Raw genomic sequence first — 21,139 nt, 5'->3', positions numbered from 1 at the left:
GACCCCAGGGACCTGTGGACTAAAAAGATTGAAGAGAGAAACTGAGGCAGAACAAACTTGGGCCATGAGGGGGTGCCCTGGAAAAGGACATCCTACAACAATTAGCAACATACAGTATGATTACAACATCCTGGAAGCCAGACAAGTTACCTATGCAAGTGGATTGGATCTAGCATGTGGGACATTAATTTCTGTCAGTGATAAAAGTTAAATGTATGGATAAATTCTTGGACCACTGTGAAATAACTTGAAAAGTTTGTACAACATAAATTTAAATGGTTTATCTGCTTAGTCACAATGAGGCTAATGGGAACAGTCAACTTACCCTGGTGAGATTCAGGGCTTATCTTCACTAGCGGGGAGATAGTCGCTGCTGCAATCAATGCAGCAACTGTAGATTTAGCAGGTCTAGTAAAGACCTGCTAAATCGATGGCAGGGCGCTCTCCAGTTGACTCGGGTACTCCAGCTCCCCGAGAAGAGCAAGGTAAGTCGATGGGAGAGCATCTCCTGCAAACACAGCCCAGTGAAGACACCGGGGTAAGTTGACCTAAGCTATATTGACTCCAGCTACATTATTCACATAGCTGGAGTAGTGTAACTTAGGTCGACTTACCCCGGTAGTGTAGACAAGGCCACAGTTAACAGACTCAACTTTGAGTCTGTTGCAGTGGGCCTTTAAGAGAGCAGTGCTAGTGCACCTGTGCTTTATCAGCTGACCCAGATTGGCTTTAAAATAGTATGCCTGGGACAGAGAGAGAGAGAGAGAGACATCTAGTGAATCAGAGGCCTTGTCTACAGGGTAAGTCAACATAAGTTACACTACTCTAGCTAGCTAGCTTAGGTAGACTTACCCTGGTGTCTTCATTGGGCTGTGTTGATGGGAGACGCTCTCCCACCGACTTCCGTTACTCTTCTTGGGAAACTAGATTACCGGGAGTGACCAGAGAGTGCTCCGCTGTTGATTTAGCAAGTCTTCAGTAGACCCGCTAAATCGACACCCGCTGCATTGACTGCAGCAGCATTGATCGCCCTGGTAGTGAAGATAAGCTCAGAGCTAGAAAGTGACAAAAGCGGGACGACAGTCAGTGACCTGAGAGGGGAAGCAGTGAGAGGCTGAAAAGTTTAAAAAAAAAAAAAAAAGGGGGGGGGGGTGGGGGGAATCCCCTAGGGATTGTTGCCCGGGGTGAGCTGCAAAACCATTTGTTTAAGTTTGGCCAATAAAACTGCCTTAGAGAGACCTGTGGATGTGGCTGTGTCTTTGGGAGCTGGAGGAGAAGCCCTCCCTTGTTGCATGTGGTGGAGAACGCAGATGGGCCATTGGCCCTGGAATCCATCAAGGGGAAACTGAAGCCTCCAAACATTGACTCACCTCTCCTTATTTAGGTGACCAAGAAAGATGGAGAAGGTGATACATCTGGTGGTGGTGGTGCAGCACAAGCCAACAGCTACTTTACAGTGACAGCAGAAAGAGAACCAGACCAAGGATATGCTACTGCTATTGCAGAGTTTGCAGAAGCAACAGAAGGCACAATTTGCCATGCAACAATAGTGACTGGAGGCCCACCTCCAATAACAGGAGTGGTTGTAGAAGCGGTTGGGCCAAAGGTCTCTGGGGAGCTCAGCTGGTATTAAAGAGGATAGCTCTGGTGAAGCTGGTTCCTGAGGATCATAGAATATCAGGGTTGGAAGGGACCTCAGGAGGTCATCTAGTCCAACCCCCCTGCTCAAAGCAGGACCAATCTCTACTAAATCATCCCAGCCAGGGCTTTGTCAAGCCTAACCTTAAAAACTTCTAAGGAAGGAGATTCCATCACCTCCCTAGGTAACGCATTCCAGTGCTTCACCACCCTCCTAGTGAAAAAGTTTTTCCTAATATCCAACCTAAACCTCCCCCACTGCAACTTGAGACCATTACTCCTCGTTTGTCATCTGCTACCACTGAGAACAGTCTAGATCCATCCTCTTTGGAACCCCCTTTCAGGTAGCTGAAAGCAGCTATCAAATCCCCCCTCATTCTTCTTTTCTGCAGACTAAACAATCCCAGTTCCCTCAGCCTCTCCTCAGAAGTCATGTGTTCCAGTCCCCTAATCATTTATTTCCTCCATACCTCTGAGTGATTGGCCAGTGCAGCAGGCTGGGAAGAATCATCTTGGGAGGCCCACATAGCACTGTTTCTGACAGGTGAGGCACAGGCAGACCACGAGATGGTAAGCAGTGAGCAGGCAGGTTCCTATCCTGTGGTGAAAGCTGCTGTCTTACGTAGATTTGGACTGACTCTTAATGTATACAGGCAGCAGTTTCAGGCTGAACCGTTCCTGCAGGGGTCGCGACCATGCATCGTGGTTCAAAGATTATGGGACCTTGCTGCCTGGTGGTTATGTGTAGAGATTAATTCAATAGAGGAAAACCATCAACAAAGTGGTCCTGGAGTGGTTCCTGTGGGAGCCCAGAGTGGGGCAAGGCAATTTCAGCCTTGGTAGTTGAATGGGCAGAAGCTACCTTTGAGGTCAAAGGAGACTAGCAGCCTGAATGGCATGGCAGACTAGGAAGGGCCTCCTGGAGGAGGCCAGACAAGGAAAAGTTGCAGGGAATGCCCATAGGAGAGGATCCTGAATAGCCCAAAACAGGGGGATGCCTAGGAGTTGTCAGGGCCCTGGAGGAGGCCACCCTACAACAATTAGCAACATACAATATGTCTACAATATCCTGGAAGAAAAGTAAGCAACCTATACACATGGATTGGATCCAGAAGCTTAATCCAGCAGAAGCACTTCTGGGGGCATCTGGGGAAGTTCAGTGGTGCACTTTAGATGCAGCATGCTTAGGCATATTCGGCAAGAATGCTTGATAATGGAATGTGATTATTTGGGCTGCTGTTGTAGCCAGGTTTGTGGCTTGGGGTCTATAATGGGGCACATGTCATGCGTCTCCAGTTTGGCCCTTCTCCCCCTCTTCTTAAAAACTCAGGGACACTTCAGGCTGGTGCAATCCTCATGCTCTTTATTTGTGATCAAGTCCCCACCACCAGTTTCCAACTATATACAGGCTTATTACAACAGCTTGGCCTACTACAGGCCTGGCCTGCAACAGACTAGGAGACTCCTGACTCCCACCTCCCTCTGAGCCTGACCTTCCTATCCTAGTCTCCACCTCCTCCCAGCCTTATAGCTCCTGCTAACCAGGCTGGCAGGTGTGGTCAGTTACCAAGCAAGCATCAGGCTATCTATCCAGCTCCAATCAGAGGGATTGGATTGGTCAGTATGTCTCATGGAGTCCAGTTACAGGTGGACCCCTGTCTGGGAAAATAAGGTGTTGGCAATGAAGATGGACCAGCACCTCCCCATATGGAGGTCTCCTGCATACATGGCAAGAGATGCATGTACCCCACAGCAGAGGTTGAACTGGGGGTCCAGGGTAGGAGAGATTGGCTATGTGTCAGGGTAGTCAAGAACCTTCCAATTATCCTGGGGAGAGATTGGGTTTCCTGGCCCTGATGCAGGGAAAAGTAGAACAACAGCCTAGGATGGGGAAGATGAATGGTTGATTGAAAAAGGAGTGGAGGGAGCTGGAAGCTTGAATTGAGGAAGCCCTCGACAGTCTTCAGAGCTCTCAGGATCAGCTAAAAATATATCAATGAGAGCTAGAAGATGTAACCACCTCTTGGCAGAAGATCATTGATTCAGTTGATAGGACTGGAACAAGAAGGATCACTCTAGGGAAGAGGCAGAGAGTGGGAAACAGCAGCATTCCAATGCTGGAGCAGGAATTGGCCCTACTCCAGATAGAAAAGGGGGCAAGGGAACAGAAGATGATGGCAAAGACTGATCAGTGTATAATGGGGACTCAGGCAGAACCTTGAGCTGATCAGTGTATAGTGGGGAGCCAGGCAGGGCCTCAGACTGGCCAGGAGGCTGTGGAGACCCAGGCAGAAGCTTAAGCTGAGCAATATACAGTAGGGACCCAGACAATACCTCAACAACAAGCTGGGGCCCAGGTAAGAAATCAGGGGCAAAAACAGTGCTCCAGGGGACACCTGTTTTATGGGTCCTGTCACTGGCAAACTGCCAGAACAACTGATGGCTGCAGAACACTAGCTATAGATGGTCTGACAAGAAAAAGATCAGCTAACTATGGAACATTGGGCCACTCAGAAAAGAGTGTGTGTCTGATCCTGAAGGTCAATGAGGGACAGCTACAGACTCTGCATGAAGCAATCTTGACACTCTAGAGAAGCAGATGAGGCTTTAAAGACAGTACCCTAGAGGAGGTGGTACAGATGGTAAGGCTTGCCCTGGGGGTGGACAAGGCCTTACTTGAGGAGGAATGTCACAAGATGACACTGGCCCTTTGAGAGAGAGGGCAGGGCCAGCGTACCTGTGCTACATCAGCTGACCCAGATTAGGCTTTAAAAGAGGGGGTCTGGGAGCAAGAGAGGAGGAGGATGACTGCCAAAGTTCCCTGGGAGGGGAAGCTGTGAGACCCTGAAAGGTAAAAGTCCTCAAGGGATTGTAGCCCAGGGTGAGCTGAGAAAATGTTTGTTTGTTTAAGTTTGGACAATAAAATAAGAGAGGCTGTGGCAGCATGTCTTTGGGAACTGGGGGAGAAACTCTGCCTTGTTACAGTCCATTTCTACCGATGTGGTCAAGGAATTAATCGATCCCCTGTCTATGGGCTTGAACTTGCATCATTCAAATCAAGGGGAGGTTTTTCTCTTGACTTGAAATGAAGTAGGATCAAGCTCTATAGGTATTTCTAGTACATTCAGCACCATGGTAATGAAATGCCTACCCCTTGCCTTCATGTCTTTGATAGTATAAGTAAGTGATTACATTGCTGGTGAGTGGGGGAGGAAAATGAAACCTGCAAGAAAAGAATTCAATGTAAATATTCTCATGCATGCAGAACAGTTGGTCCATTAGAACTGGATTGGACAACTGAAATACAGCTATATAATGATTACATTGTTTGTGATAGATTTATCTGGAAAGCTAAAATAACCACACTTCTTACTTTCAAAACAACAAGAAGTTTCCCTTATTAAGGAGTTTATAATCTGGCCATATGGTTCTTGGGGCTACTTATAACTGAATTATAAGGTGGTTTATTTCACTTAGTGTCACTTTACATTTTGCTAGCTTGAAAATTCATGAAGCATTTGATAAGACAAGACTGAGTCTCTCTGGGAACCTTCAAATGACATATGAAAAAATGTATTTTGTGTTCTTCATTGCTCTTCGCTCACTCCAGCTATCATCAATGTTCTAGCCAAGGGAGGTTGTACCAGAAGGGTTGCTTGTTTGCTTTTCATGTTTGTGGTTACCAAAGTTAAGATGTTCGGTGCACAGTCAGCTCTATCATGATGGTAAAACAGGAAATCATCTATGTCTGGTGCAAAATATTCTGTAACTGCCTGTACAGGCGTTTATAGTATGGGAAGGGTGAATGTTGTCTGGTTTGCCTAGCACAGTAGAATGCCTGAGCTGGCCTACTAACAGTCTTGAGTTTATATTCTATCTAGGCAATTTGCCTTTAGGGTTTTTTCCAGGTAAAACACTTTAAATGTAAACTCTTTTCAAATGATCAGTTTAGCACACTGCCCAGGATGCACGGGACACTATCCCTGCACTGATCTATAAGGCCACTACCCTTGCCTACTTCCAATCTTTCCTCAAAGCTCACCTGTGCCACCACACCTTTAAAAAAATAAACAAATTAAGAGCTAGCTGGGCATCATTGGCATTTAATTTAAAATAATACAGAAAATAACTTGCAACGGTAGATAGGTTTATAACATTGTACATATTCAATTGTATCTGTCACCTCTCATTTTTCATAAGTCACTCATCTTCTTAGGCCTAGAATTTGCAAAGATCTACATGTATGCTTAACTTTACATATACGAGTAGTCCCACTGAAGTCAATGAGATTAACACACATGCTTAACTTTGTGTGTGCACTGGCTACCGGACCTGGGCATTTGATTGTAAATACATAACCTATATTCAAGAATTAACAGAATGGGTCCCTGATCAGTGTCTCCAGGTGCTATGGTAACATGCATTTTATATAAGAAATAACAATTTCCTCCCATTACTTCTAACCTATCTTCATCACCTCTTCTTTTTCATAGCCTGATGACCAATTCTGGATAGAAGCTTTTTTTTTTTTTTTTTTTTTTTTTTGCTGGACCACGGCCATTCAATGGAGTGAGTAGCGGGAAGTATTGAAAGAGAGAGACTGTTAGCACTGTTTCCACATACCTCAAAGACTGATCTTTATGCAGCTGAAACTCCAAGGGATATCCCTTAAAATAAAGGCCAGCTTATTACCCATCTTCTCCAGCTCCCAGGGAATTAAATACTCTGAAGTAGAGAGAAATTGCTGCACAATGCTTCTTTATAGCTCTGTGTGCCTTCTTTGCTGGCTCCAGCTGCCCCTACACTCTGTTTTTCCTAGTCTTTTCTCCAATATTTTTTCCAGTTGACTTAGTTATTACAGTACATGGACCAGACTGAGGAAAATACACTGAAGGTTGGAGTTGGCAAAGCAGTAAGTGCTATGAGAGGGAAGTAATCTTGCCATGCAATGACATCATCTGGGAGTTCATTGGTCACATTCCTGCTGATGGGAGGTGCTGGCAGGAGTCCTTACACTTACTTCCGTGATACAGAACAGAGACAGTGCCTGTCTCTTGCCAGCCTGCTTCATTGGCAGTATTCTGGGAAAGCCTAAGACACTTACAAACACAGTACAGTACTTTATTTAGCCTGTAGTGAGAAAAAGTCCTTTCACAACTCCAGTTTAGGCGCTAAGCACTAACAAGCAGATTAAATAAAACATTACAAATTAATGTTTTGTTTTACTTTATTTTTTTCATTCTAGATTAACTCACAAATCAGGGGCCTGAATCGTGCCTTTTATCTCTGGGGAAGTGGGAAATAATAACCATCAAGGATATTCCATTTAATGGTTTAGTTTTAATGGACTGAAAATCTGTTCCCTTTGTGGAACCACTATACATCATGGCATTAATAGCAGTCTCTGCTTAAGCAAAATCAAGAATTTACTAGTAATAATCTCCTGCCATCTAGTCTCACCCTCTCGCACCAGAAGGAGCTTGGGAAGATCGACAGGATTTGTAAAGTAACCAGAAGGTTATCACATTCATGCTCATGCAGACCAGCGAGGGTGGGTGGGACTGAAGCCTGAGGTGGTGACAAGGAAGGGATTATGGGAATAAGAGAAGGGAGTTAGGTAAAAGGAGAATGAAATTGGTGGAGGAAAAGTTTAAAGGGAGAGAAAGGAAAGGTAAAAGGTAGGGAGGCTGAGGATAGACAGCTGAATGGATGCAGCTATAGGAGAGTGGTGGAATGCAAGCAGATCAAAAACTAATGGCAGTACAGCATATGTGAGTAGTTATGTCTAAATTTCAGAGCTAATTGCCGTTGTGATAATGGGGCCTACAAATTTACCCTAACTGCGAGTTTAAGTTCATAAGATGTCACCATAACCTATCGTAAGAAACGTTGAGGGGAATAGGCACAAGAAAACCAGAGAAATTGGATTGGTCTGAACCACAAAGGCCAAGTTGATGGAGGACGTGGAGTTGGAAGCTAATGAATAAAAATTGGTGTGTTGGATATTAAAAACCTAATTAGTGAACCAAGTAATGAGGGGATGGGCCTTTAAAGAACGACTTTGGTGGGTGGGGAGAAGAACAGATGGAGGCTACTGAAGCAAGCTTCACCGTCATGGCTGGGACCCCAGACCACCTTTGACCTAATCCTGAGAGATGTCCCGACGAGACTGAGCCAGCGTGAGGGACCCAGATAAAATTGCCACCTTTACTGGCTCCAGCTGAATCCCACACACCGCCCATAATGAAATGGGATCAGACTTTAACAGCAGCAGCAACAACGGCTCCAGCCCATCCTCACTAGCTTTCTTTTCCCGAAAAGGGCAGTTATTGCCATCTTTACTACCTTGTTTGACAGTCTGAGAGTGGATTTCTTCCCTTTAGAACTCTCCCCATTGAAAGGGAACAAGAGATGTTGTTTAAAGGAAAGCCTTATGTAATAATTTACCTTTCAAATGCTTTATCTGTTTTTTCTTCTGTATCTTTATATTAAAAAGTTAAAAGGATTTTTAATGGGGTGTTTTCCATGGTTAGAAGCAGGTGGTGGTCTCGCTATCATACAATCATAGAATCCTAAAATATCAGGGTTGGAAGGGACCTCAGGATGTCCTGAGGCACACAAGGGCACACTGTTGACTCATATCCAGCTTCTCATCCACTGTAACCCCTAGGTCCTTTTCTGCAGAACTGCTGCCGAGCCATTCGGTCCCTAGTCTGTAGCGGTGCATGGGATTCTTTCGTCCTAAGCTATACCAAACCTGAACCTTGTTTAACATTGTTTAATGATGGACAGTGTTAAACAAGGGTTTATGTTAACACCTTTGGCTTGTATATTCCATCTAAATTAATACAATAGTGCATATGATGATAGGAGGCTTGAAAGCGCCTCCTACTGGGTGCTATTTCCCAGGTGGAAGGCGAGTCTGCTGAGCTCAGTGCCCTAGTGGTTCTCTTGGTCTGGTGATATTGGTTGGTGTAAGACGGCTTGGTTCACTTCCTGTGCTCTCAACTGGTGCTGGCTCCTTTGGGGAAGGAGTCCCGAGGTTCTGGGGCTTTCCAAGGTTTGCCCCCCACCTCCACAAGCTACTCCACAAAGGACTCCCAACTCCTCAGGGTGTGAAACACTCAATTCTGCTGCTGAGTGGGGACTACCAGGTTTCCGGAAGGTGTCCAGTCCATCACGCAGCTCCACTGCTCAAGCTTTGCAGATGCCATGGGGGATGGAAAGAAATCCCTATTCATCTCCTTCCCAACAACATAATAAGATTTCCAAATTCTTTGTGTTACTACCACCAATGCACCAGCCACTTTTCTTACCCCTTCATCTATCCCTCTGTGTCACAGGGTGGCCCATGGAAATGTAGCATGTGTTCAAGAATCAGTGTATAAATAGTCAAGTACAAAAAAGTAGTGTCCTACCAGGCCAATAGTTATGAACCTTTTCCATGTTGTAACCCCATGTTACAACAGAAGTTAGTTTTAAGACCCTACTGCCCATCTAGCCATCACGTTCCCCCTGAAACTTGGTTGCAACCCCCAACTTAACAGCCCATGTCGATCTGCCATTAGTAATGTTGAATGTTTGATCTATAATCTCTCCTTGTACTGAGACAATGCAAGGAAGGCTACATGCCCATGTTTGAAATGTTCAGATTTTAAGCATGCTACCATGGTAAGTTAAGTATCTTTGGAAGAGTTAGAAGATATTCAATATTTCACCAAAAAAGTTTCCTAAATTAGAATTCAGATTTTTACCATAAATTCAAGGTAAAGATGACAGTGATATATCTATCCTGTATGGTATATTTTTTTCCATCAGAAATTACCCAGTTCTTCTATTATGCATCACTACGCCTTCAACTTTTGCTATTTTTCAACCTTGTTAAAACTAATAAATGCCATTTAACCCCTCCCATTAACCACTCAATTAATATCAAATTAATTTATTATATAAAAACTAAACCCTGGAAATTGATCCTTGTGGGCAGACTCCTCTATTCATGTGGATCCGCTTATAGGATCTAGCCCTTGGATTGTAAGTTATTTGAGGACTGAGACTATTTTTTCTTTTATGTCCCTGTACAGCACCTAGCATAATGGTACTCCAGCCCCTTATTGGGGTGAGGGGGTCCAGATGCTGCTATAGTACAAATAAATAACAGTAATTTGTATAAAACACAATACTATCCATCATGGGGTAAGCACCCATGTGACTTCATTCTTGGCTGCACTGTAATATTTTTTTCTTAAATTCATATCCTACATCTCTAATCCCCTCTTTGTGGATTCACCGTATGTGCACAGCCAGAGATACATTCACTGATAACTGTTAATCCTTTGAGTGTTTTTACAATATATAGCAATATGTAGCATATGTCCAGTGAAAGTTGTCATACAGCTTTAAGGATATTCACTGATCATGAAGAAATACTACTGGAACCAGAAAATTGTGCCATCATGCAATCCTGGTGTTTCTATTAAATGAAGTAGTCAGGGAGTAATCCATGATTTCCTTCCTCAACTGAGCGAGTCAAAGGACAATGCCAAGGTTTTCAGCCCTTCAAGTTGACAACCTGACATTCCTGTAAAGTTACATGACAGAAGGAGGGCGGGTCTAGAGGTTAGGTCAGATAGCTCGGTGTCAGTACTTCTAGATTCAACTAGTGATTACCTCTGAATTTGTGTATGACCTTGGGGAAAGTCACAGTCTATGCTAGGGCTGGTCAACAAATTTCTGAGACTTTTTTTTTTAAACAGAAGTTTGAGGTTTTGACAAAATGAAAATTATCACAGGAAGTGTCTGTTCATCTGTGCATTTCCTTAACATGTTCAGATTTCTTTTAATAGTAACCTAAATTCCAAATTTCTTGGAAAGAAAAGGAGTACTTGTGGCACCTTAGAGACTAACCAATTTATTTGAGCATGAGCTTTCGTGAGCTACAGCTCACTTCATCAGATGTATACCGTGGAAACTGCAGCAGACTTTATATACACACAGAGAATATGAAACAATACCTCCTCCCACCCCACTGTCCTGCTGGTAATAGCTTATCTAAAGTGATCAACAGGTGGGCCATTTCCAGCACAAATCCAGGTTTTCTCACCCTCCACCCCCCCACACAAATTCACTCTCCTGCTGGTGCTAGCCCATCCAAAGTGACAACTCTTTACATAATCAAGTCGGGCTATTTCCTGCATAGATCCAGGTTTTCTCACATCCCCCCCACCCCCATACACACACAAACTCACTCTCCTGCTGGTAATAGCTCATCTAAACTGACCACTCTCCAAGTTTAAATCCAAGTTAAACCAGAACATCTGGGGGGGAGCGGGGGATAGGAAAAAACAAGAGGAAACAGGCTACCTTGCATAATGACTTAGCCACTCCCAGTCTCTATTTAAGCCTAAATTAATAGTATCCAATTTGCAAATGAATTCCAATTCAGCAGTTTCTCGCTGGAGTCTGGATTTGAAGTTTTTTTGTTTTAAGATAGCGACCTTCATGTCTGTGATTGCGTGACCAGAGAGATTGAAGTGTTCTCCGACTGGTTTATGAATGTTATAATTCTTGACATCTGATTTGTGTCCATTTATTCTTTTACGTAGAGACTGTCCAGTTTGACCAATGTACATGGCAGAGGGGCATTGCTGGCACATGATGGCATATATCACATTGGTGGATGTGCAGGTGAACGAGCCTCTGATAGTGTGGCTGATGTTATTAGGCCCTGTGATGGTGTCCCCTGAATAGATATGTGGGCACAAATAAACCAGTCGGAGAACACTTCAATCTCTCTGGTCACGCAATCACAGACATGAAGGTCGCTATCTTAAAACAAAAAAACTTCAAATCCAGACTCCAGCGAGAAACTGCTGAATTGGAATTCATTTGCAAATTGGATACTATTAATTTAGGCTTAAATAGAGACTGGGAGTGGCTAAGTCATTATGCAAGGTAGCCTGTTTCCTCTTGTTTTTTCCTATCCCCCGCTCCCCCCCAGATGTTCTGGTTTAACTTGGATTTAAACTTGGAGAGTGGTCAGTTTAGATGAGCTATTACCAGCAGGAGAGTGAGTTTGTGTGTGTATGGGGGTGGGGGGGATGTGAGAAAACCTGGATCTATGCAGGAAATAGCCCGACTTGATTATGTAAAGAGTTGTCACTTTGGATGGGCTAGCACCAGCAGGAGAGTGAATTTGTGTGGGGGGGTGGAGGGTGAGAAAACCTGGATTTGTGCTGGAAATGGCCCACCTGTTGATCACTTTAGATAAGCTATTACCAGCAGGACAGTGGGGTGGGAGGAGGTATTGTTTCATATTCTCTGTGTGTATATAAAGTCTGCTGCAGTTTCCACGGTATACATCTGATGAAGTGAGCTGTAGCTCACGAAAGCTCATGCTCAAATAAATTGGTTAGTCTCTAAGGTGCCACAAGTACTCCTTTTCTTTTTGCGAATACAGACTAACACGGCTGTTCCTCTGAAACCTGTCAAATTTCTTGGGTTTCTAATACTTGGTTTTGGGATAATTACAATATTATTGTAATTTTTGTACCCTTAAGTTACTGATATGTACTTTCAATGGAAACTCCATCTTAACATAGTTTTGGTCTAGATTTTCCTTGCTTCTTAAAATTATCAGAAATTTCATACATGAACTCTAAACAAGAAACCTAAAGAAAAAGCTCCCCTGTGATATTTTTAATGATTTGAAGAGATGTAGCATTAACCTTACATAGTTTTTCTGAGGTAAACTTTTAATGGCATAGTTATTGGTGTACCAGAGCAGTGCAAATCAGCAAGTTTAAGTTGGGCTTACAGCTGCTCTGCATTTCCAGGGCAGCGCAAAGTGCATTGGTGAATATTTTGCAGTTGACTTATTGGTTTAAAGCTGGTCTGTATGCAGTTTTTGTAGCAAATTAACTATATTGGTTTAGAGATTGAAAAACTTAAATTGCTGCCTCGCCCTAATATGAAAGCAGCTCTATTGGTATAGCTTATTTCCAGAATAATTTACAGCAATAGCTGTATTGACATGATCCCCTTTTATACTGGTGTAGCTGCGTCTACACTAGGGGGTTGCACCATTTTAACTCCATCAGTTTAATAGGTACAAAAACTCTGGGGAAATGGAAGATACCTTGGATCACAGACTAGGAACCAGATGAGAGGTGATGACCACAAATGTCCCTTACTGTTTTTTCACTGTAGTATAGCAGGGTGAAAGCCCTGCACCTCATAGCTGTGCTGCAGGGGGAGGAATAAAACACACATTCTGTCAAGAAAGGGTTTGGTATTGGTATTGATGATTATGCAATGCTTTGACATGGGCCTGTGGAATCATTTAGTCATATGTATAATATATTCTAATCAAGTACCAGCGCTCCAACTCTGTGCCATATAATTCCATCAATGCTTATTGTAGACAGTTGTTCTTAAATGACATTTCCACCCTGCCAATAGCTCTGCCCTTTCATGTTTACTAAAGTATCACGGGGCAACTCCCTAGAAAATGTGTTGGGAGGAGGGGCTTTTTATTGTTTCTGAGTGGCCTTCCTATTGTTAAAATTAGGAAGCAAATAAGTGGCTCTTGGGATAGCTATGAAATATTACAATAATTCATGGCATTTCTCTAGCACCTTCCATCCCGGGATCTCCAAGCACTTCGCAAACAGCATAAATTGCCTCTAATTATGGAAGATGGACATTTCATAAATATTAAAGCTTGATGTTTATACTTACAAAGTGTTTGCCATTTTCCTAGTGTGAAATGTCGTGGCTGTTATTAATACCCAGAATATTAAAATGCCTTGAGTGCTGTATACAAACTATGGGCCATAATCTCCCCTAAATGGGAAACACTCCCTGCTAATCCCCATCTCCCACTGTCCCCGCCCCTCCACAAAAGGTAGGAAACAGTTTCTCTTGAATGGTTCCATAGAGGACTTAGGCTCTTCATAGAGCTGGCCAGAGATTTGGTCATCCAGAGCCATAGATGGCTCTTGGACTATAAGGTGGATAGAAAGCTGGCTAGATCATCGGGCTCAGTGGGTAGTGATCAATGGCTCCATGTCTAGCTGGCGGCTGGTATCAAGCGGAGTGCCCCAACGGTCAGTCCTGGGGCCAGTTTTGTTCAATATCTTCATTAATGATCTGGAGGAGGGTGTGGACTGCACCCTCAGCAAGTTCCCAGATGACGCTAAGCTGGGAGGAGTGGTAGATATGCTGGAGGGTAGGGATAGGATACAGAGGGACCTAGACAAATTAGAGGATTGGGCCAAAAGAAATCTGATGAGGTTCAACAAGGACAAATGCAGAGTCCTGCACTTAGGACAGAAGAATCCAATGCACTGCTACAGACTAGGGACCGAATGGCTAGGCAGCAGTTCTGCAGAAAAGAACCTAGGGGTGACAGTGGACGAGAAGCTGGATATGAGTCAACAGTGTGCCCTTGTTGCCAAGAAGGCCAATGGCATTTTGGGCTGTATAAGTAGGGGCATTGCCAGCAGATCAAGGGACGTGATCGTTCCCCTCTATTCAACATTGGTAAGGCCTCATCTGGAGTACAGTGTCCAGTTTTGGGCCCCACACTACAAGAAGGATGTGGAAAAATTGGAAAGAGTCCAGCGGAGGGCAACAAAAATGATTAGGGGACTAGAACACATGACTTACGAGGAGAAGCTGAGGGAACTGGGATTGTTTAGTCTCGGAAGAGATGAATGAGGGGGGATTTGATAGCTGCTTTCAACTATCTGAAAGGGGTTCCAAAGAGGATGGATCTAGACTGTTCTCAGTGGTAGAAGAGGACAGGACAAGGAGTAATGGTCTCAAGTTGCAGTGGGGGAGGTTTAGGTTGGATGTTAAGAAACAAAAAATTTCACTAGGAGGGTGGTGAAATGCTGGAATGGGTTACCTAGGGAGGAGGTGGAATCTCCTTCCTCAGAGGTTTTTAAGGGAAGGCTTCACAAAGTCCTGGCTGGGATGATTTAGTTGTGGATTGGTCCTGCTTTGAGCAGGGGGTTGGACTTGATGATCTCCTCAGGTCCCTTCCAACCCTATATTCTATGTCTCAAGAGTCAATATATCTCAGGACGCCTAAGAAGATCCAGTGCCTCTTGTGAGCTGTCCTCTTGCCATTGTCTGCCTCCTCTGCAGTGATGAGATAGCTGTTCAAAAAGGACACAACAGAAGTTATTGATGCTTCAAACTTCATTAACATCTGACTGGATAGCAGCAGGGAGCAGCTGCTCTTCAGCTCCAGCTCTGATCCACTCTTTCCAACTTCAGGAGTGTGGAGCAGAATGTAATTCTCTATCTGCTGGTGCTTAAGACCCCTTGACCTTGTTGCAGACCAGCACACAGTAAACTGCATTAAGACCTGATCTCTATTTAATGGCACTTGATTTTTAAGAAGTAGGAATCCTTGTAGTTTGGAAAAGCAAAATCCATGTTTCATCTGTAAACTGAGTTCAGTTTTACTAGCTCAAGGCCCCTTGATGGCTTTTCCACATTTCATGAGGCATTAGGCTGTCACATACTTTCATAGACTCCCTAAAGCTCTGGCATTCTTTGTTTTCGCACTGATATTCTGCCTATTCCCAAGGACCTCCCATCCTTTTTCAGCACAGAAATGGGCAAGTGAGAGCGTGTCACGTGTGGTGTCTGGGAACTGCACTCTGGCGGCCAAACCCTTTCCAGGGGCTTGGCACATCAGGATGCAATGAGCGCATGCAGGTAGAATGTTATTTTGCTGCTCCTAGCGAGTGCTCTGCAGCTATATGTCTGTTGAATCCCAAACTCAGACAAAAGCAGCAGGTTACGGTGGGATTTGAAAATCAGTCAAAAGATAACCAGGTTGCAGCTTAAAGCATGCTCCAAGGGGAAAGCAGAGTGCAGCATATGTTCTTACTTTGGAAGTTACATAAAAAAGCCTTAATGGAGCCTTTACTGGCTTGCACTAGTGGAGCTGTTAATTAAATAACTATATGTGAATGGCATCCACTGGGGAAGTGCATTGTGGCTTCCAGATGCTAGTTATTGGCCCCATTATGGACCTAAAACTGTTACAGTAAATCATGACGTGCTCCAAGATGAACTGGCACACAGTTGCAGTAAGGAAGGATGGAGCTAATTTTGATTGTGTGCCAGTTTTCATCTAGTGAGATTAATTAGTACTTTTAGAAGTGCAAGTCAGAGCTATCAAATATTAACATATATTCCATCAGTAGAATGAAGACATGCTTAAACATGCTTTTAAAACTTTTGGGTGTTGATGGGAGCTAGAAGATTTTTAATGAATGCCATCAGATTTTAATTTCTTCAAAAAATATCAGATTTATCATTCTTATGCATGCTGTGAATCTAATTCATCTGTTGGATGAACTGTCAGAGGAGAACATTAGTATTCATCTCCAAAACTCAGGTGCCAGGTAAGAAACGTTTTCTCAGGCCAAAAATCAATCATTTAAGGCAGCTATTCAAAAAACCCAAAATCAATGAAAGACCATTACACAGCCTTCTAACATGGGTTACCAGCACAGAGGAGAAGTTTTGAAGACTGGATGGCTGCCCATTATCTATCAACTACCTAAAGATAGGCCACAAAGTAGTCTTCTCTCTCTCTCTCTCCCCCTCTCTCTTTTTATTTAGTTGTTTGTTTATTTTTAATTAATAAGCTAAAACGTTGCTCACAAAATAACAGCTGTGGGTCTTATTGTTGCTCCATAATTGGATTTTAGAGATGGAGGAGACCAATCAAGTCCTCTAGTCCATGCCTTGCCAGTACAGGATTGTCCTTTGCAATATCTTTTTGACTGCTTTGTCTGGTCTAGTTCTAAAAATCTGAAACTAAGGGGCATTCACCACTTCCACAGTTTAATACACTTCCCCATGTGGCTAGTGGAAGTTAAGTACTTGTTCAGAAAGATTTTAGGTTAAATCACCCAACAAATAAGGAAAAAGAACGTTTAATTTATTTCAGAAGGTGTGGGGGAGGTGTACAGAGCAGACCCCTGGACTCTGGGTATGTCTGCTCTAGAAGGTTAACTCAGGCTCTTACTTGCATGTTGCCCCTACCCCACTCCTGTCCACAAACAAACCCCTCTGTCCTGAGTTTAGTGGTGCTTTCAACACAGGCTACCTAGCATGGTCCAGGGTGTGGGTGAAAGCCAGGGCATTGCTTTTACTCAGGCTCAGCTTACTGCTGTGTAAAGAGCCATGGAATATGTCCCCAGAAGTCCTAGCAACACACATGGGTGAGCATAGCACCAGCAAGGACACAGTAATGTAGGTAGGTCTTTTCAGGGAAGCTTCTCATGCCCAGGCTAGACTAATTGGTTATCCAGACCTGGGTGCTGACATTAACAGTCAATACAACCCCTAACCCACTTTGGAAGTCTTTGGGTGGAAACAGTGGAGCCTTTAGTCTGGCTGAATTTCCTCTTGTTTGCACTACTTAGATCCTGAGAGTTCAAGCATGGTTCTCAAATCCTAGAGAGTACATGGGGATTAATCAGTGGAATCATGAAAGTGCTTACGTCCATCAAAAGGAAGGTTCTCTGTGGTGTTCTGGATCTCTATTGGGCATCCTGAAGATTGTAGCCAAAAAGCACGATGCATGATGATTGCTTTAGACATAGTGAGCTGCTGTGTCGGCTGCCTCAAGGGAGGCTTGTAACAAGATCCTTGCTAGGCGGTGATCTTCCACAATGGCTGCCTGCAACTATTCTCAGTGTTCTAAAGGGAGATGCTCAGTAAATGAATTAAAGTTATTGTAGTTTGTGTGACTATATTTAGCCATTGATAGTTAGTGATCTGAAATTGCAATGCTATGGAGGAGTAGCTTTTGCGACCAAAGAGATCTAGGCATTTTTGGTCTTCGTTATATGGTGTTGCTTTAGAAAGAGGTTGTCTGCCACACTCACTGATGGCATCAACCACCAAAGAATTAGGTGAAGAGTGAGTAAACAAAAATTCAAAGCCCTTATCTGCAACATAATACTTTTGTTTCAGCTCTTTTACATGTTGAAGGTGTGGCGATGAAGTCTGCCAGATAGCTTTGGCAGGTTCAAATAGAGCCTCGTTTACAGGCGAGGGCACTTGATCAGAGGCTGCCATGTGCAAAATATCCAATATATTGTCTCATGAACCTCCTCTAAGGGAATTTGGAGCAATTCAGCATTCATAAGTTCCTGGAAATGTTTTGAAATCATCTGCATAAAATGGTGTGGGTGTGGTGTGCAACACAGCTTCATCTGGTGAAGATGAGATGTTAGTTGTGTGTCACTTCATCAGCTCTTGCCTTTTGTTCCTCAAAAGACAACTCTTGGGGTAGAGGTTGGCAAGGCAGAACAGAGGGAGCAGGAGATGGTTGTCTTTGGTGGTCCCCACTGGAGTAACTTGGTGCTCTAGAAAACTCTTGTAGATAAATAGCCCATGAGTCCTAATAGGACCACTGAGGATGGCCATAAGGAAAGGGAAGGGGCATCCAGTGTTGCTCAGACCAGGATGGATGAGGGGCAACATGAGGCTCTCTGAATTTTGAAACCTCTCTCTCAGAAGAAAAGTCAGGACTGGGGGTGCATTGTAATGAAATCTGAGAGTCTGAGAAAGTGTCCTCATCATAGTCCAAGGGATGAGCAGACATGCGTGGTGATGAGGTTTGTCTCTTTTCAACCTTCCTGGGGGTACTGGAGAAGGGTAAGGTATTGGTGACCTGGAAGATTCTGGTACCAGAAGTCTTTTGGTACTCATAAATAAAGGGGACTCTGGATCATCTGAGACAAGTCCTTGGAGAATCTAAACTTCTGTGGTACTGGGTGGATCTGCACTATAACCACATGAAGCTCTGCTGTGGTAGACCGTGGTACCAAGGATGTCCCTTGCTCAATGGTCTTGATCTAGTAATCTAGTAAATGTCAATTTGAGTACTGGAGATAATGCTGGAGGACCTGTGGTTGGTGGCAGCCTCTTTGATGCAGAGGCCTTAAGGTCTCTGCCACTGCAGTCATGCCTGGGAGGTACCGAGGTTGACTTTGATGCCAACTTGGTATGCTGGGTGCCATGAATCTTAGAGCCTGAAGCCTTAGATGAGGAGCTCTTGGTTCTGGTGAAGCCTCAAGCCTCAGCAGTACCCTTTCTGGGATGCGAGGTCTCCAAAATGGGAGGTCTCTAGGTTTCTTGGAAGCAGCTTCTCTTTGAGAGGATCTGGAACTTTCTTTCTAGAAGCTTTGGTGCTACTTTCTGTGGCTTTGTCCCACGATGGTGTAGAGGGTGAGCAGGTTGTGGAGGTCAATGGAGTATTATGTTCACTCAAAGGCTGCTGTACAGGAGTGGTAGCCAGGCCCAGATCTTAGGCAGGTTGAAGGGAGAGGTCCATGAGGAACCCAATTTTAATTTCCCTACTTTTTTTTTTTTTAACCTCCTCTTGAACCTCAAACCTGTTACATTTTTATGGGATGTGAATATCTCATAAACAGAAAGTAAGTATCTAAAACTAAAGTAAGTAGCTAAACCTAAGGCTAACACCTAAATACAACAATAAATTAAGCTCTCCCTAGAGAAATTTTAGAGCAGGCACTACAATAAGTTCCAACACAGGAAGAGGCAGTTAAGAAGGAACTGATGGCGGTTCATCCATGCTGCCCTATATAGCTGGCCCCAGGGCAGCTAGGGCGCATGCGCAGACTGAATAGGAACTGCTACCAGAAATCTCCAATCAAAGGTGCATGGGCCACATGTGCACCTGAAATGGAGCACTCACAGGGACAGTACTTGAAGAAGAAGCCTGCACAGGGATGGGGGGTGGGGGAGAGATGGAAATTTCCTGCAGTATTTATTCTATTCAGGTTCTCACATTACACCAGAGTGATGAACCTGGGTACCTAAGTCACCATGTACTCATATTGTTCCCTTACAACCATGGAAATTCACAGTATATGACAACACTGCCCGTCAGCATGTCCCTCTCTTTCCCTCCACAGCTCTGAGTTTGAAGCAGTGTGTGCATGTGTTTGCCTTTGTGTTCTTGTTGTCTGGTGTGTGTGGAGTAATCCACTGTCCATTACAATGGCCACACCATGCCTTCTGATCATTCTGTGGAGGAAGCAGGGGAGGGGGATGTAAATCCATGCCCCCTCCTCTGATAGGATGATCTAATGGGAAGCTGTGAAGTTTATCACCTGTACGGGTTTTTCCTGTGGAAGGATGACTTGGGCCGGTGTTAGAATTCCACTGCTGTTAATATTAATTCATTTGAGACCAACGTAACTAAAGAAAGGGTTCAGGTATCAGTGCTAACTATAGTCTGATCCTGGAAACACACATGCACATGCTTGACTTCAAGCACATGAATAGTTCCAGTGATTTCACTTGCAACAGCTTACATACTTTAATATTAAACATACACATACACCTTTGCAGAATCATGGCCTATAAATGAGAGAACCCAAATCACTAAGCCTAAGCGCACTCTATGCTGTGAAAATGAGGAATTCAGCAGGGCTGTGCCATTAATCAACCAATGTGCACATCTATCTACAAGCACCTTGGGATCCTTCTTGAATAAAGGTACTAGAGAAAAGTGAGTCCATAGCATTGAAGGACATAGCATCACCACTGCATAGAAGTGGGAGGTTCCAAATATCCATCCACAAAGGTACTTAAGGCTTTTGTGGAATTTTATAGAATTGTCTTTTTATTCTTTAAATCAAGACTAGACCATTGCTTCTCTCCTCTTGCATTCACAAACCACAGTATCATGCAAGACAAGGTTATCAGCGCCTGCTTTGCAGCTTTATAACCAACAACTAGTCAGAAAGAGTCCAACGGAAAAAAATGGAAACATTAAGTCCCATTTGAAGATAAAACCGTATAGGGTCTGGGCTTCTATTTTTTTAATGGAGTTCTTTTGGCATTAGGGACTTTTGCAGACATGGACTCTGATATCCTATTTCATACGGTGACAGAATTTGGAATTGGTGTGATACGACAAGAGAACTTGAATTAGGTTCAAATTTCCATTATACTAAGTGGGAGCCTCATGGGGGGGCCCATGGAGAAATTCCCTCCAACTATTTGCACTCTTCGAGCATTCTACTTCACAGGACAGCTGTTTGCCTAAATGAAAGCCTTTTTGTTCCTATCTGTGCTGTGTTATCGTTCACACCCACTAAGAGTCCTAGAGTCTGTTAAATATGTGTGTTAGTCTTGGAATGAATTGGCACTTTAGTTTTACTATATCCCACCCAGTAATTAAGGTTAAATCATTGCTAAACTTAATGAGAAACTGATGTTAACTGGAGTCCAAGGATAAAGGGTTTGGCTTCAAATAAATGGAAGGGGTGTGTGTTTGCGTACATGGAGGGAGCAGTGACACTCAGATGCTCAAGAGCAAAGCATCATTCAAGTATCAATCAGTAAGCAGAATAAAAACACTGGGACTTCTGGCAAGGCCACTTAAAACTTTAACATTAAATCCTTGTGTTTTTTATCTTAAGAAAATGCA

At 43.7% G+C, this 21,139-nt stretch overlaps 1 protein-coding gene across 8 annotated transcripts in view; it reads left to right on the top strand.

Moving 5' to 3' along the window:
* LOC125631227 (uncharacterized) overlaps nucleotides 1–21,139 on the top strand; it is a 110,404-nt gene that overhangs the window by 41,576 nt on the left and 47,689 nt on the right. The window lies entirely within an intron of this gene.

This window comes from Caretta caretta, chromosome 2 (genome assembly GCF_965140235.1).
Source record: "Caretta caretta isolate rCarCar2 chromosome 2, rCarCar1.hap1, whole genome shotgun sequence".
NCBI lineage: Eukaryota > Metazoa > Chordata > Testudines > Cheloniidae > Caretta > Caretta caretta.
The sequence above is the reverse complement of the archived record's forward strand: the minus strand, read 5'-3'. Positions and strand labels throughout refer to the sequence as shown.